Source organism: Haliotis rufescens, unplaced genomic scaffold (genome assembly GCF_023055435.1).
Source record: "Haliotis rufescens isolate VD_foot unplaced genomic scaffold, xgHalRufe1.0.p SCAF_39, whole genome shotgun sequence".
Taxonomy (NCBI): domain Eukaryota; kingdom Metazoa; phylum Mollusca; class Gastropoda; order Lepetellida; family Haliotidae; genus Haliotis; species Haliotis rufescens.
In genome coordinates, this window is record NW_025964101.1 from 1378558 (window position 1) to 1390926 (window position 12369).

A 12369-nucleotide genomic window follows, 5' to 3' on the forward strand; every position below is an offset into this window, starting at 1 on the left:
ATTTTGGGTTGTGTCGAACCTTGGCTAACTGGATGTACTTATATAGGTCCCTTCAACTTCAACACAACTGTGTACATCACGATGATCACCTGAAGGTAATCTGTACGGTACATGTACAAGTCTTCAGAGGGATATAGACACAGATGTTTGTTATTGGGGTCAGCTTTCAACAGAGAACTTATCTATAACTGATGTTATATGAAGGAATAAATTATGTGACAATATTGTTTTCGTGTTTTACTCTTATTTTGTATGTTCCATTTTGATCTGCTACAACTATTAATAAATATGTGGAAAATATTCTATACTCAAATCTCTGTTGGTAAAGCTCTGGCTACAGGCCAAATGGTACCTTGAATGTTTTAACATTAGGGATGTATATAACTTAGAGATGTGTGGCTTTTAGCATTTGTGAAAAAAGATTGACAAAGGCATTTTCTAAAAGCAGAGTCTGTTCAGTGATAAGCATGTGTTTATAAAACAGGATTTACCTGGGTCTGTGAAAAAAGAGCAACAAAGCCTTGTGCGACGTGCCACAATCGCGGCCTGCTCCATTTGGGTTGACGACAAGCCTTTGCAACAGCACCTGTTTGACGGAGAACTGGATGCCCCACAGACAATTGTCGTCATTTTGAAGTCAATGAGGATGATCAAGCGTCCTGAGCTGTCAGATCGTCATCGGAGGGACCGTTTGGCATGGTGTTTTGTGATGTCTGAAACCTAAGGACATTGCGGAAGAACCACTGGTCGAATGAGAGCAGGTTCATGTTGCGTGTCATGGACGGATGAATTCAGGTCTTGCAACAGGAAACATGGCATACACGCCCAGTAACGTTCGTCCCACAATATGGACATGTGATATTTTTTTAGCATCAGGTACAAAAATAGGAAATAGGACATACTGTGGTTTCTATGCCATATATTTTGGGCCAGCGCACAATTGTTTAATAGCCTTAATAGCAGAGGGACCTGTTTCCTCGTGTATATTTCATGCAGGGTAAAAAAGTCCCCATACTCCAAGCTGAAAAGCGTCTGGTGTTAACAATGTGTTACTTCGCTGATTGTGTGTCGTGGTGGTTATTTACAGGCCGCCCTGATATACTTTGGAAACTCAGTTATGTTTATATCCATTTTGCCGATAAAGATATAATCACGAACTCTTTGGAGTAATTTTTCCTCTTTTCGCCAGTTCCTACCTAGGAGGCATGAATGGCCCAGTCGCCAATGGCGCTGCCTTCCGTTGAGTTGCGTTGCTAGGGCGTGCCAGAAACCTTCGATTGTGGGTTCGAATCCTAGTTTCGCTCTAACAATTTTCAAGGTTTGTCGGTAACATACCTGTCCTCATGGGTTTGAATGTAGTGGTAAACTGCATCTAAGCATCTTCAGTTGAATCACCGTGACATAACTGAAATACTGTCAAACCAAGTATACCCATTTGTCTGACCTCCGTGAAGATCAAGGTGACAACTGGTCCTCGGGAACCCCTGATGATGGTGTGGTCATGCTCGCTGACGTTGATGCATGACATCGTATCCCAATTGTGTAGATCGGTGCTGAGTATGTCCATCACTGGATTGTCTGTTGATTGTCGATTATTTACAGACCGCCGTCATATATAGCTGGAATATTGCCGAGTGCGGCGTTAAACAAAAAACAAAAAACAAAGAAACCTGGTAATCTGGCATTTACATTTATAATTGAAAATACAAGGAAATACGCTAAGAAATACAAGAGTATATATGTCACAACGAACTATGAAGTAATAGAAATACTTTAAGTCAGATTAAAGGTCACGCTGTTTGCAGTTCTAACTTAGCCAAAATGTTATAGTTGTATCAGAACAGAATTCACCACTGATGCTTTTAATTTCGAAAATACCAACTGCATCCCGTTAATCGGTACTTGAATCGCCGAAGTCTCGACTAATACCGATTAACCAAGTTGGTTGATATTTCCTATATTTCACAAAAACCCTCGTGATGAATTCTGTCTGTATATGCTCTGTCACCCGCTTCAATTTCATACGCATCAGCACCTGTCTCGGTTAAACACATTTATGCACTATAGCCATTCTGCTTAACATATAAAAGAGTTAGTATGTCCATATCAACCTTTACCTTTAACAAATATATCTCCCCGATGCACCATGAAAACATCACAACTTAACCTTTAGATAAGAAACCTGACGCCCTTTTGCGACCATACAGAAAGTAGGCAACAAAGCTTGTTTGATAATCTCATAATATTTTTTCTCTATCAGCCATCTTTTCGTTTAATCAGCAATTTGTCATTCTCTTTTTTAACAGGGGAAATGAAGTAGTGTTGTGTAGACATGCCCTGGTTTATAGGTTAGCATTATGCTTCACAAGGGCTGTGTGGCAATCCAAAACTGCTGGTAGTTATGTTTGCTCTTTCTGCTTCTTTTCATATATCCCTGTTAATTATTGGTAAGCTTCGTCACCACAAGGGATGGAATCGTTTTTGTGTGGCCGGAATTTATGACCATGGTGTCGTAGTTATTCATAAATGCTGCAAAAATCGACTTTTATTGGAACGGTATGATCAAACTTGATGGCGCTTTGTGACAGAAACGGGATCGAATCGTGTAAGCGTTTTGTGAGTTCATTCTCTTGACAAAAAAAGACACGGCGCTCTTGTAGATGTATAGATGGTCTAATTATAGAGACTGATATATGTGAGTTTTTTATTCTTTGGGAATATTGTAGGCTTGCCAGAAGCCAGTTCTATAGGTGATTACTGTTTATGATGAGACAGCACCAAGCACCAAAGTTGATCAGGAAATATATCACTTGTCTGAAAAGATCGCATGACACCGTAAAAGGTTTCGCTCTCGTTTGCACTCATGTGCGCGTGCATTAGGTAGGCGTGTCTTACGATTATGTTTGACGGGTGAAGCTGTCAAGAAAGTCTTCCACAGTTCAGTAACCGGATCCTGAGTACGCAATCGTTTGTAAGAGATAAGAGTCTTTATTTCTTCTTACATTGTTTTCGTTTAAGTTGTAATTGATTTTAATACTAAAAAGCACAAATACATTTCCATACAAGTCGTTATGGGTTGACTGAAAGGGTAGATCTATTTTGCCCACGTCTTACGATGTGAAGTAAAATGAAGTCGCATTCAAGATTATTGCCGTTCATCGTTGTGTTGAGTTACCTAGAATTGTGGATTCTAACCCAAGATCCGCCCTGATTACAACCCTCCTGTCATCACCATAACCGTGCTTGCAGTTGTTCACATCTTTGACTTGCGTCATTGCCGGCTTTCCTCACATGAAGTAGCACAACTGAAATACTGTTCAAAGCAGTGTTAATTTTAACTCACTAACTTACAATCTATTCACCCCAGGCTTCTTGTGTTTGTATGCTTCGAGGGGCGGTTGGGTAGCCGAGTGGTTCAAAAGTTCGCTCGTCTCGCCTAAGACCCGGGCTCGATTCCCGACATGGGTGCAATGTGTGAAGCCCATTTCTGGTGTCCCCCGCCGTGCTTTTGCTGGAATATTGCTAAAAGCAGCGTGAAACCAAACTCATCCTCTCAAATGTATACTTGGCCGATTGCCTGAACAAAGTACTGCAGTACACCTGGCAAAAAGGTCGTCATTGTCGTGTAACCACAAATGTCATTGGTGAAATCATTTTCGTAATGACACGAACTGTTAACCAAAGCTAATATGTGAATGTTTGATATTGGTTCTGATGCAAAAATTACATGCAAGTTGCACGTGCAAGAGCTTTTTGCGACATATTAGAAATGCACTATCAGTCGCCCCTACATCCATGGTCAATTTGAAATTATTCTGAATTGTAGTATTTATTCTTGTTGAACTTGGCTCGATGGAGATTATCTGGGGCGAAGGGTTGGTTATATTCAGGATTAATGCGGGAATATCACACAAAGCTGTTGGTCGTCCACTCGATTACCACAATTTGGTTGTAAGTAGATTGGCACAGTACCATCAGCAATGGTGAGACAATGAGGAATGAGTAACGTAGTAAAGGACCTTTGGGAATTGCTCCTCTTGACTAGGCAGCAACCCTTTGCCCCAAGCACCTGTCTGAAGGAGAACTGGAAGCTCATGACCGATTGTGGTCATTTTGAAATCAGCAGGTTTCAGGTCCAATGCTGTCAGATCGTCATCACAGGGAACATTGGCATGGTGTTTGGCAAGAAGAGGCTGGAACCTGAGCGCCAGTGTTCGGATGAGAAAAGGTTCTTGTTGTGTGTCACAGACGGCCATATTTGGGTCTGGCGGCAAGGAAACATTGCATACACACCCAGCAACATTCATCACATAGTCCCTTTGATGGAGGATCAGTCCTGATATAAATGTATGGTTTCTTGTTCCATGACTGCAAGCTGGACATTGTCACTGTGCTGAGGAATCTGACGGATGAGAGGTGCAAATCCACGTCCGATCGTTATACTTTATTTTAATAACGACCCCTTGGCTACCAGATCCTTCGACATGGACGACAACGCGATACCACATCGTTAGGTAACAAAGTTCCTTCAGCAATAGGCCACACCTGACACCTTGTGGACTATCAAGAGTCCAGATCCCCTACCTGCTGGAACGCATTCGGGTGAGTACGGTATTAAACAGCAAACAACGAACAAATAAACAAACCCTACTCTGGCATTTACATGCGTTATACTATCTACGCTAAGAAATTCAAGTGCATATAGTTCGCAACCAACTTTCGAAAAAAAGGTTTAAGTCCGATAAAATGTCACGCCAAGAACGTTTTCGCAGTTCTAACTTACCCCAAAACATTATATTTTTATCAGAACAAAATCCTTCACTCATACCTTTAATTTCGAAAACACCAACTGCGTCCCGTTAATCGGCAGTTGTCTCGCCGAAGTCTCGACTAAAACCGATTAACCAAGTTGGTTAATATTTCACAAAAACTCGCGTGATGAATTCTGTCAAAAGATGCTCTGTCACCCGCTTCCTCATCTGCTTCAATTTCATACGCATCAGCACCTGTCTCGGTTAAACACATTAATGCACTATAGCCATTCTGCTTAACATACAAAGGGGTTAGTATATCCATATCAACCTTTACCTTTAACAAATATATCTCCCCGATGCACCATGAAAGCATCACAACTTAACCTTTAGATAAGAAACCTGACGCCCTTTTGCGACCATACAGAAAGTAGGCAACAAAGCTTGTTTGATAATCTCATAATATTTTATCTCTATCAGCCATCTTTTCGATTAATCAGCAATTTGTCATTCTCTTTTTTAACAGGGGAAATGCAATAGTCTTGTGTAGACATGCCCTGGTTTATAGGTTAGCATCATGCTTCACAAGGGCTGTGTGGCAATCCAAAACTGCTGGTAGTTATGTTTGCTCTTTCTGCTTCTTTTCATATATCCCTGTTAATTATTGGTAAGCTTCGTCACCACAAGGGATGGAATCGTTTTTGTGTGGCCGGAATTTATGACCATGGTGTCGTAGTTATTCATAAATGCTGCAAAAATCGACTTTTATTGGAACAGTATGATCAAACTTGATGGCGCTTTGTGACAGAAACGAGATCGAATCGTGTAAGCGTTTTGTGAGTTCATTCTCTTGACAAAAAAAGACACGGCGCTCTTGTAGATGTATAGATGGCTAATTACAGAGTCTGATTTATGTGAGTTTTTATTCTTAGGGAACATTGCAGGCTTGCCTGAAGCCAGTTCTATAGCTGACTACTGTTTATGATGAGACAGCACCAAGCACCAAAGTTGATCAGGAAATAAATCACTTGTCTGAAAAGATCGCATGACACCGTAAAAGGTTTCGCTCTCGTTTGCACTCATCTACGCGTGCTTTACATAGGCGTGTGCTACGATGATGTTTGAAAGATGAAGCTATTACGGAACTGTGCCCGAGTTATGGTTGACTGAAAGGATAGATCTATTTGCCCATGTCCTTACGGGTGCCGCCGGTGGGGCAAGACACCTTTTCTTGAACACCTGGTATCATTCACTATTTGATAGTGATTCATAAACACATGCTCATGATGTAGTCGAAATTGTACAACCGACTCTGCTTTGAGCAACATTCAAGAGGTCAGGCTCGCTGACTTGGTTGATGCATGTCATCGATCCCAATTGCGTGGATCGATGCTCATTATATCAATCACTGGATTGTCTGGTCCAGACTTGATTGTTTACAGACCTCCCTCATATAGCTGGAATATTGCTGAGTGCGGCGTTAAACAACAAATCAACCAAACAACCGACCAAAGTAAAGCTCTTAAAAGGCTTTATGATAGACACGTGGAGGACATATCTAAATTTGACGCTTTTGTGACAAAAAAATATATTAAAAATTTCCCAAGGTCGTCCATTGAGTCAGATGCCATACAAGAACTTTATAATTCCAAGACTACGAGAAACACTCACCTGCGCAACCTCCGAGAAAAAATGTCATAACCAAAGTGACAAATTACTTTACAAAGAATTTGAACTGGTGTGCCACATCTTCCTTTTGGATGGATTCATTTCAAGGTATGTAATATGTTTCAGAAAAGATTATAAGTATATCTGATGGAAACAGGGAACACTACCTGATGCGAGACCTTTTTTTAGCTCTTCTTTATGAAAATAATCAATATGAAAGGGACCGCCAGTCTGGCTTAATTATCAATTACACCCATGCCTCGTTGTTCCATCAGTGGTGAAATTAGGAGCTGCACTTGTAGTGATGTGGCACATATGCCCCATTACACCATTGATTCAGTAATGTTGCAAGAATTGATCGCAAAGATCATCCAATAGTCCAACGGGCATCGAGGGCAAGGGTATGCTCGCTGCTAAGATACACACATACCATGCTGAGAGCATGTCGTGTTGTAAGAAAGGGTATTGCATTTTTTTAAGTGGAATATCTATGTGTTTACTAAGGTACATGTATGCGACTATGTTTTACCAATAGCATTAACATATTGACCCATGTAGGGAATCGAACCCGAGATTTCAACGTGAAGAACCAGTGCCTTATCCACTAGGATACTCTTCGTTCAGCTGATCAACTTCTCATTGGTCTTCATCAGCTGCATCTCTGGAATTCTCTCCTGTTGGCTCTGAAAATTGTCCTGCTCTTTCATCTTTTAAATCTTGATTGAAAACTTACCACTCTCAACGCTACTTAACGTACAACTCGTTAAATGCAAATCATATTAAAGTAAACTCGCGCATATTAGTTTGTATTTATCTTTTTTCGCAACACAGGGATATGTTCTTATGAAAGAATATATCACCGATTATATATACCACTGGAGACGCTATGGTCAGAAGTTATTTAAGCTGTTGTGTTCAATAGGGGCTATAAGTATTGTTAAAACCTAAGTATATACACCCTATAACAACCATGCACATATTTATGACTCATTCACATGGTCTACTTTCCATTGTTTCTTCTTTTTTATGCCAATACTGAAAATGAGAAGAAGAATAACAATAATACAGCTGTCTGCTTAGAAGTAATGAAACCAACCTGCCAATGATCCATCTGGCTATTAAACGATCTAGCGAAGAAAATTGTGATAAATTATTTGTATATTGTTTATTTGTTTCTCTATTCATTTGCATGCTTTTTCATTTCCGTATGTCTGCCATGCAAGCACTTGTTTGACCTGGGAAGTGTTTTCCATCCGCTTGGATGTTCTTTATGGAAATACTGGTTTTGTTAGAAAACAGAACGTCAGTTGCTGATGTTATTATTAGGTCTACAGTGACGTTTGCTAGAGCAATTCTGTTTATCAGTGTTTAGATATAAGGTTTTTAAGAATATCCATTTCTGGTGTCCCCACTGTGATATTTCTGGAATATTGTCACAAGCGGGGTAAAACCATACTTATACACTCACTCTTTGAGAACAGCATTAAGAAGGCTTCAGGACTATTTCACACGGACCCCAGCACAAGGACCAATAGATATCACCTTCACCAACTGTCATGGTGAGTTTGTTTGGCACATGATTTTATGATTATAATTATTTTTAATTACACATTAAATTAAATAAATGCAGCAAAAAGAGTTCGGGTGATCCTGGTACCGCCAGGCTAGATGCGCTCATCATCAGCTCAGGGCCCTTGCCCCGTCAACGTGCAGCCCAGACAGCGAATTTGATTCCCAGGGACCTGAGCTTCACTGGTCGGATTTGAACAGGTTCTTGATGCGTGTCACAGACGGGCGTATTCGGATCTGTCAGCAAGGAAACATTGCATACACGTCTCACAGTCCCTTTGATGGAGGATCAGCCATGATTTTGGGTTTCCTTTCCCCTGATATCACATCGTTATTGACGGTACCAAAGTTCCTCAAGCAAAATGCCATTCCGAACATCTTTGGACCGCCTTGAGTCCAGATCTCAACACACTGGAACACATTTGGGACATTCTGGGGCGCAAGCTACAGAAACTGGATCCACCTGTAGACAATCTACAGGATTTGGCACTTGCGTCGAGAATGTCAAAACCAACTCCAGGAAATCATCAGAGTTCTGACCTGAGGCATGAGAAGGAGGGTTGGGGTGGTCATCCGGGCACGTGGCGGCTATATACGTTCGTCAGAGGAAGTCATGTTTGAACCTTAGCGGTAATTGTTAACAACTTATCAGCGACAATTGTCTAGGACTGCATGCAGCAACAACCTTAATCATGATCAAATTTTGGCAATAATAACACAATGAAATGTCCACCAATATCATGAATACTAAAAATGTGATAATGTTGTCCTTATGTATCCACAAAGGCTTACTTTTAAAAGGAAGAGGGCATGGTCGTCGATGGTGCTGCAATTCTCTGTGTTGAGTTATGTCACTGAGTCGTGCCTGAAACTTACGATCGTGGATTCGAATCCAAGCTTTGAAATCGGCATTGAAGCTGACGCGCAGTGACATAACTGAAATACTGTTAAACCCACACCCACTCACATACCTCTTGTGACCCCGCGTGAAGATCCAGGTTAGATTCAGGAACCCATGCGTGTCATTAGAGGCGACTGACGGGGAGGAGTGGCCAGGTTCGTTGACTTGGTTGATGAATGTCATCGTATCCCAATTGTGTAGATAGAAGGTCATGATGTCAATCACTGGATTGTTTGGTCCCGACTCGATTAATTTGCAGACCATATCTGGAATAATGTTAAGTGCTGCGTCAATCAACTAACAAACAAAAATAAAGCAGATAATGGAGCACGTGAATAGCAAAGAAATAAAATATAATCTGGTATTTACATGCAGTAAAATATCAACGCTTAGAAGTACAAAGGCATATATTCGACAACGAAATGTGAAAAAACCCAGTTTAAGTCCGATATAAGGTCATGGCAAGAACGTCTAACTACATCGGCGCATTCACAGTCCGTGGGGTATAATGTTTGCAGTTCTAACTTACTGCCAAAAATGGGTTTTATGAGAAGGGGATATATCACTCATGCTTTTAATTACGAAAATACCAAATACGTCCCTCGAATCGGCAGTTGTCTCGCCGAAGTCTCGACTAATACCGATTAACCAAGTTGGTTGATATTTCCTATATTTCACAAAAACCCTCGTGATGAATTCTGTCTGTATATGATCTGTCACCCGCTTCCTCATCTGCTTCAATTGCATACGCATCAGCGCCTGTCTCGGTTAAACACATTTATGCACTATAGCCATTCTGCTTAACATATAAAGGAGTTAGTATATCCATATCAACCTTTACCTTTAACAAATATATCTCCCCGATGCACCATGAGAGCATCACACCTTAACCTTTAGATAAGAAACCTGACGCCCTTTGGCGACCATACAGAAAGTAGGCAACAAAGCTTGTTTGATAATCTCATAATATTTTATCTCTATCAGCCATCTTTTCGTTTAATCAGCAATTTGTCTCAATCTTTGTAACCAGGACAAAATGCAATAGTCTTGTGTAGACATGTCCTGGTTTATAGGTTAGCATTATGCTCCACAAGGGCTGTGTGGCAATCCAAAACTGCTGGTAGTTATGTTTGCTCTTTCTGCTTCTTTTCATATATCCCTGTTAATATTTGGTAAGCTTCGTCACCACAAGGGATGGAATCGTTATTGTGTGGCCGGAATTAATGACCTTGGTGTCGTAGTTATTCATAAATGCTGCAAAAATCGAGTTTATTGGAACAGTATGATCAAACTTGATGGCGCTTTGTGACAGAAACGAGATCGAATCGTGTAAACGTTTTGTGAGTTCATTCTCCTGGCAGGAAAAGACACGGCGCTCTTGTAGATGTATAGATGGTCTAATTACAGAGTCTGATTTATGTGAGTTTTTATTCTTAAGGAACATTGCAGGCTTGCCAGAAACCAGTTCTATAGGTGATTACTGTTTATGATGAGACAGCACCAAGCACCAAAGTTGATCAGGAAATAAATCACTTGTCTGAAAAGATCGCATGACACCGTAAAAGGTTTCGCTCTCGTTTGCACTCATCTACGCGTGCATTAGGGAGGCGTGTCTTACGATTATGTTTGACGGGTGAAGCTGACAAGAAACTGTGGCCGAGTTACGTTACCCGCTTCTTAGGCCATGATCATTGGAGTTAAGAGTCATATTTCTATTAGTATCGTTTTCGCTTCAGTTGTAATTGATTTTAATGCTGAAAAACACTGCCCCACTAGTCGTTATGAGTGGACTGAAAGGGTAGATCTCTTTGTCCATGTCTTACCATTTGAAGTGAAATGGAGTTTTACGTTGCATTCAAGGTTATTGCCAATATACACCGAAGTATTTGTGTGGCTTATTGTTTGTGTTCTGACATACCTGTTTTATAGTGCTAGCCCACAGAGATACCATGCCACAGTTTAACATGGTCAGCCCACTCAGTCACAGTGAACTGACTCCGAGCCGACCAGTGCTTGTTGATAGAGCGCCAGGCAGGGTAACAACAAGTACCATCTCTTAACGCCTTTTGGTATGACGCGAATCACCGACCCTCCACTCTCTGTACAGATGCTCTATCCATTCGTGAAGGAGGTTCCATGTCTTAAGAGGAACGCTGTGCATTGTGGTATGCTAGTTGTTATGTGTGTAGATAGTCCGTCCAAATCAAGCCCCGAAATATAATATCTGTGACTGTTAATTTTAGGCACTCCTTCAGGATGGAGCAGTAACACTACAGATTGTCCACCGCCATACATAGCGACTTAAAGACATGAAACTGTTATGGACAATAACCAATACTTTGTTTTTTTTGTAACAACGTCTTGCCCTCCATTGGGTGAATAATGATGTACAAGAAGTGGCCCCGATACAAACAACCAAGAGCAATAACTTCTAAATGCCTTTCGAAGGCTTAAGGAGGACTAACTGTTTCATTTCTGTAAAGGTGAGGTGAGGTGAGGTGAAATTGGGTTTAACGTCGCGTCCAAGATTATTGCACTTATATAGCGACGTGCATGCACGTGTTTGTGTGTGTGTGGCTGCTTGTACTAGTCCGGACTGATGCCGATTTATAGTGCTAGCTCACTGAGATACCATGCCGCAGTTTAACATGAATACCCAACTCAGACACAGTATACTGACTCCGAGCCGACCAGTCCTTGTTTTAGCCCCTTAATGCCGAGCGCCAGACAGGGTAACAACAAGTACAATCTTTTAACGTCTTTTTGTATGACGCGGCCCGGGATCGAACCCTGGACCTTCCGCTCTCCGGGCGGACGCTCTACCACAAGACCACGGAGGCGGTCTTCTGTAAAGGACAGAGACGAACTTATCTTTTGAATACTGACTATTTCCAGTTATTCAAATGCTGTACAACCCATTTACTTGCTCTCATCTTCAGCATATTTCAGCGGACGACTCTTGCACAAAAGGTATGAAATCAGGGTTACTTTCAAGGTCTTAGTAAAGCTTTTAATAGGTTTCTGGTTTACATTTGGAGGTCGATTCTAAATTTGACGCATCCATGAAACAAATGATGGAATTCCCTACATTATTGACTTGTGCTATATGTTCCCGTCGTGTATGTTCAGGTGAACATTTGACATGCCTTTGCATGTGTTTGTGGCTCGTCCTACCGGTGGGGCAGGATGCGTTCACCTTTTCGCGAACACCTGGTATCATCACTATTTTATTGTGATACATAAGCATTTGCTCATGATGTAGTATGAATCGTACAAACGACTCGGCATTTAGCAGAGATTTCTTATGATTATTGAAAGATTGCGTGGATCGATGCTCATGATGTGAATCACTGGATTGTCTGGTCCTGACTCAATTATTTACAGTGCTGAGTGTAATATTGCTGAGTGCGGCGTTAAACAACAACAAACAAACAAATAAACCTCCGAAAAAGGTGAAACTCCACCTTGACATATTACCTC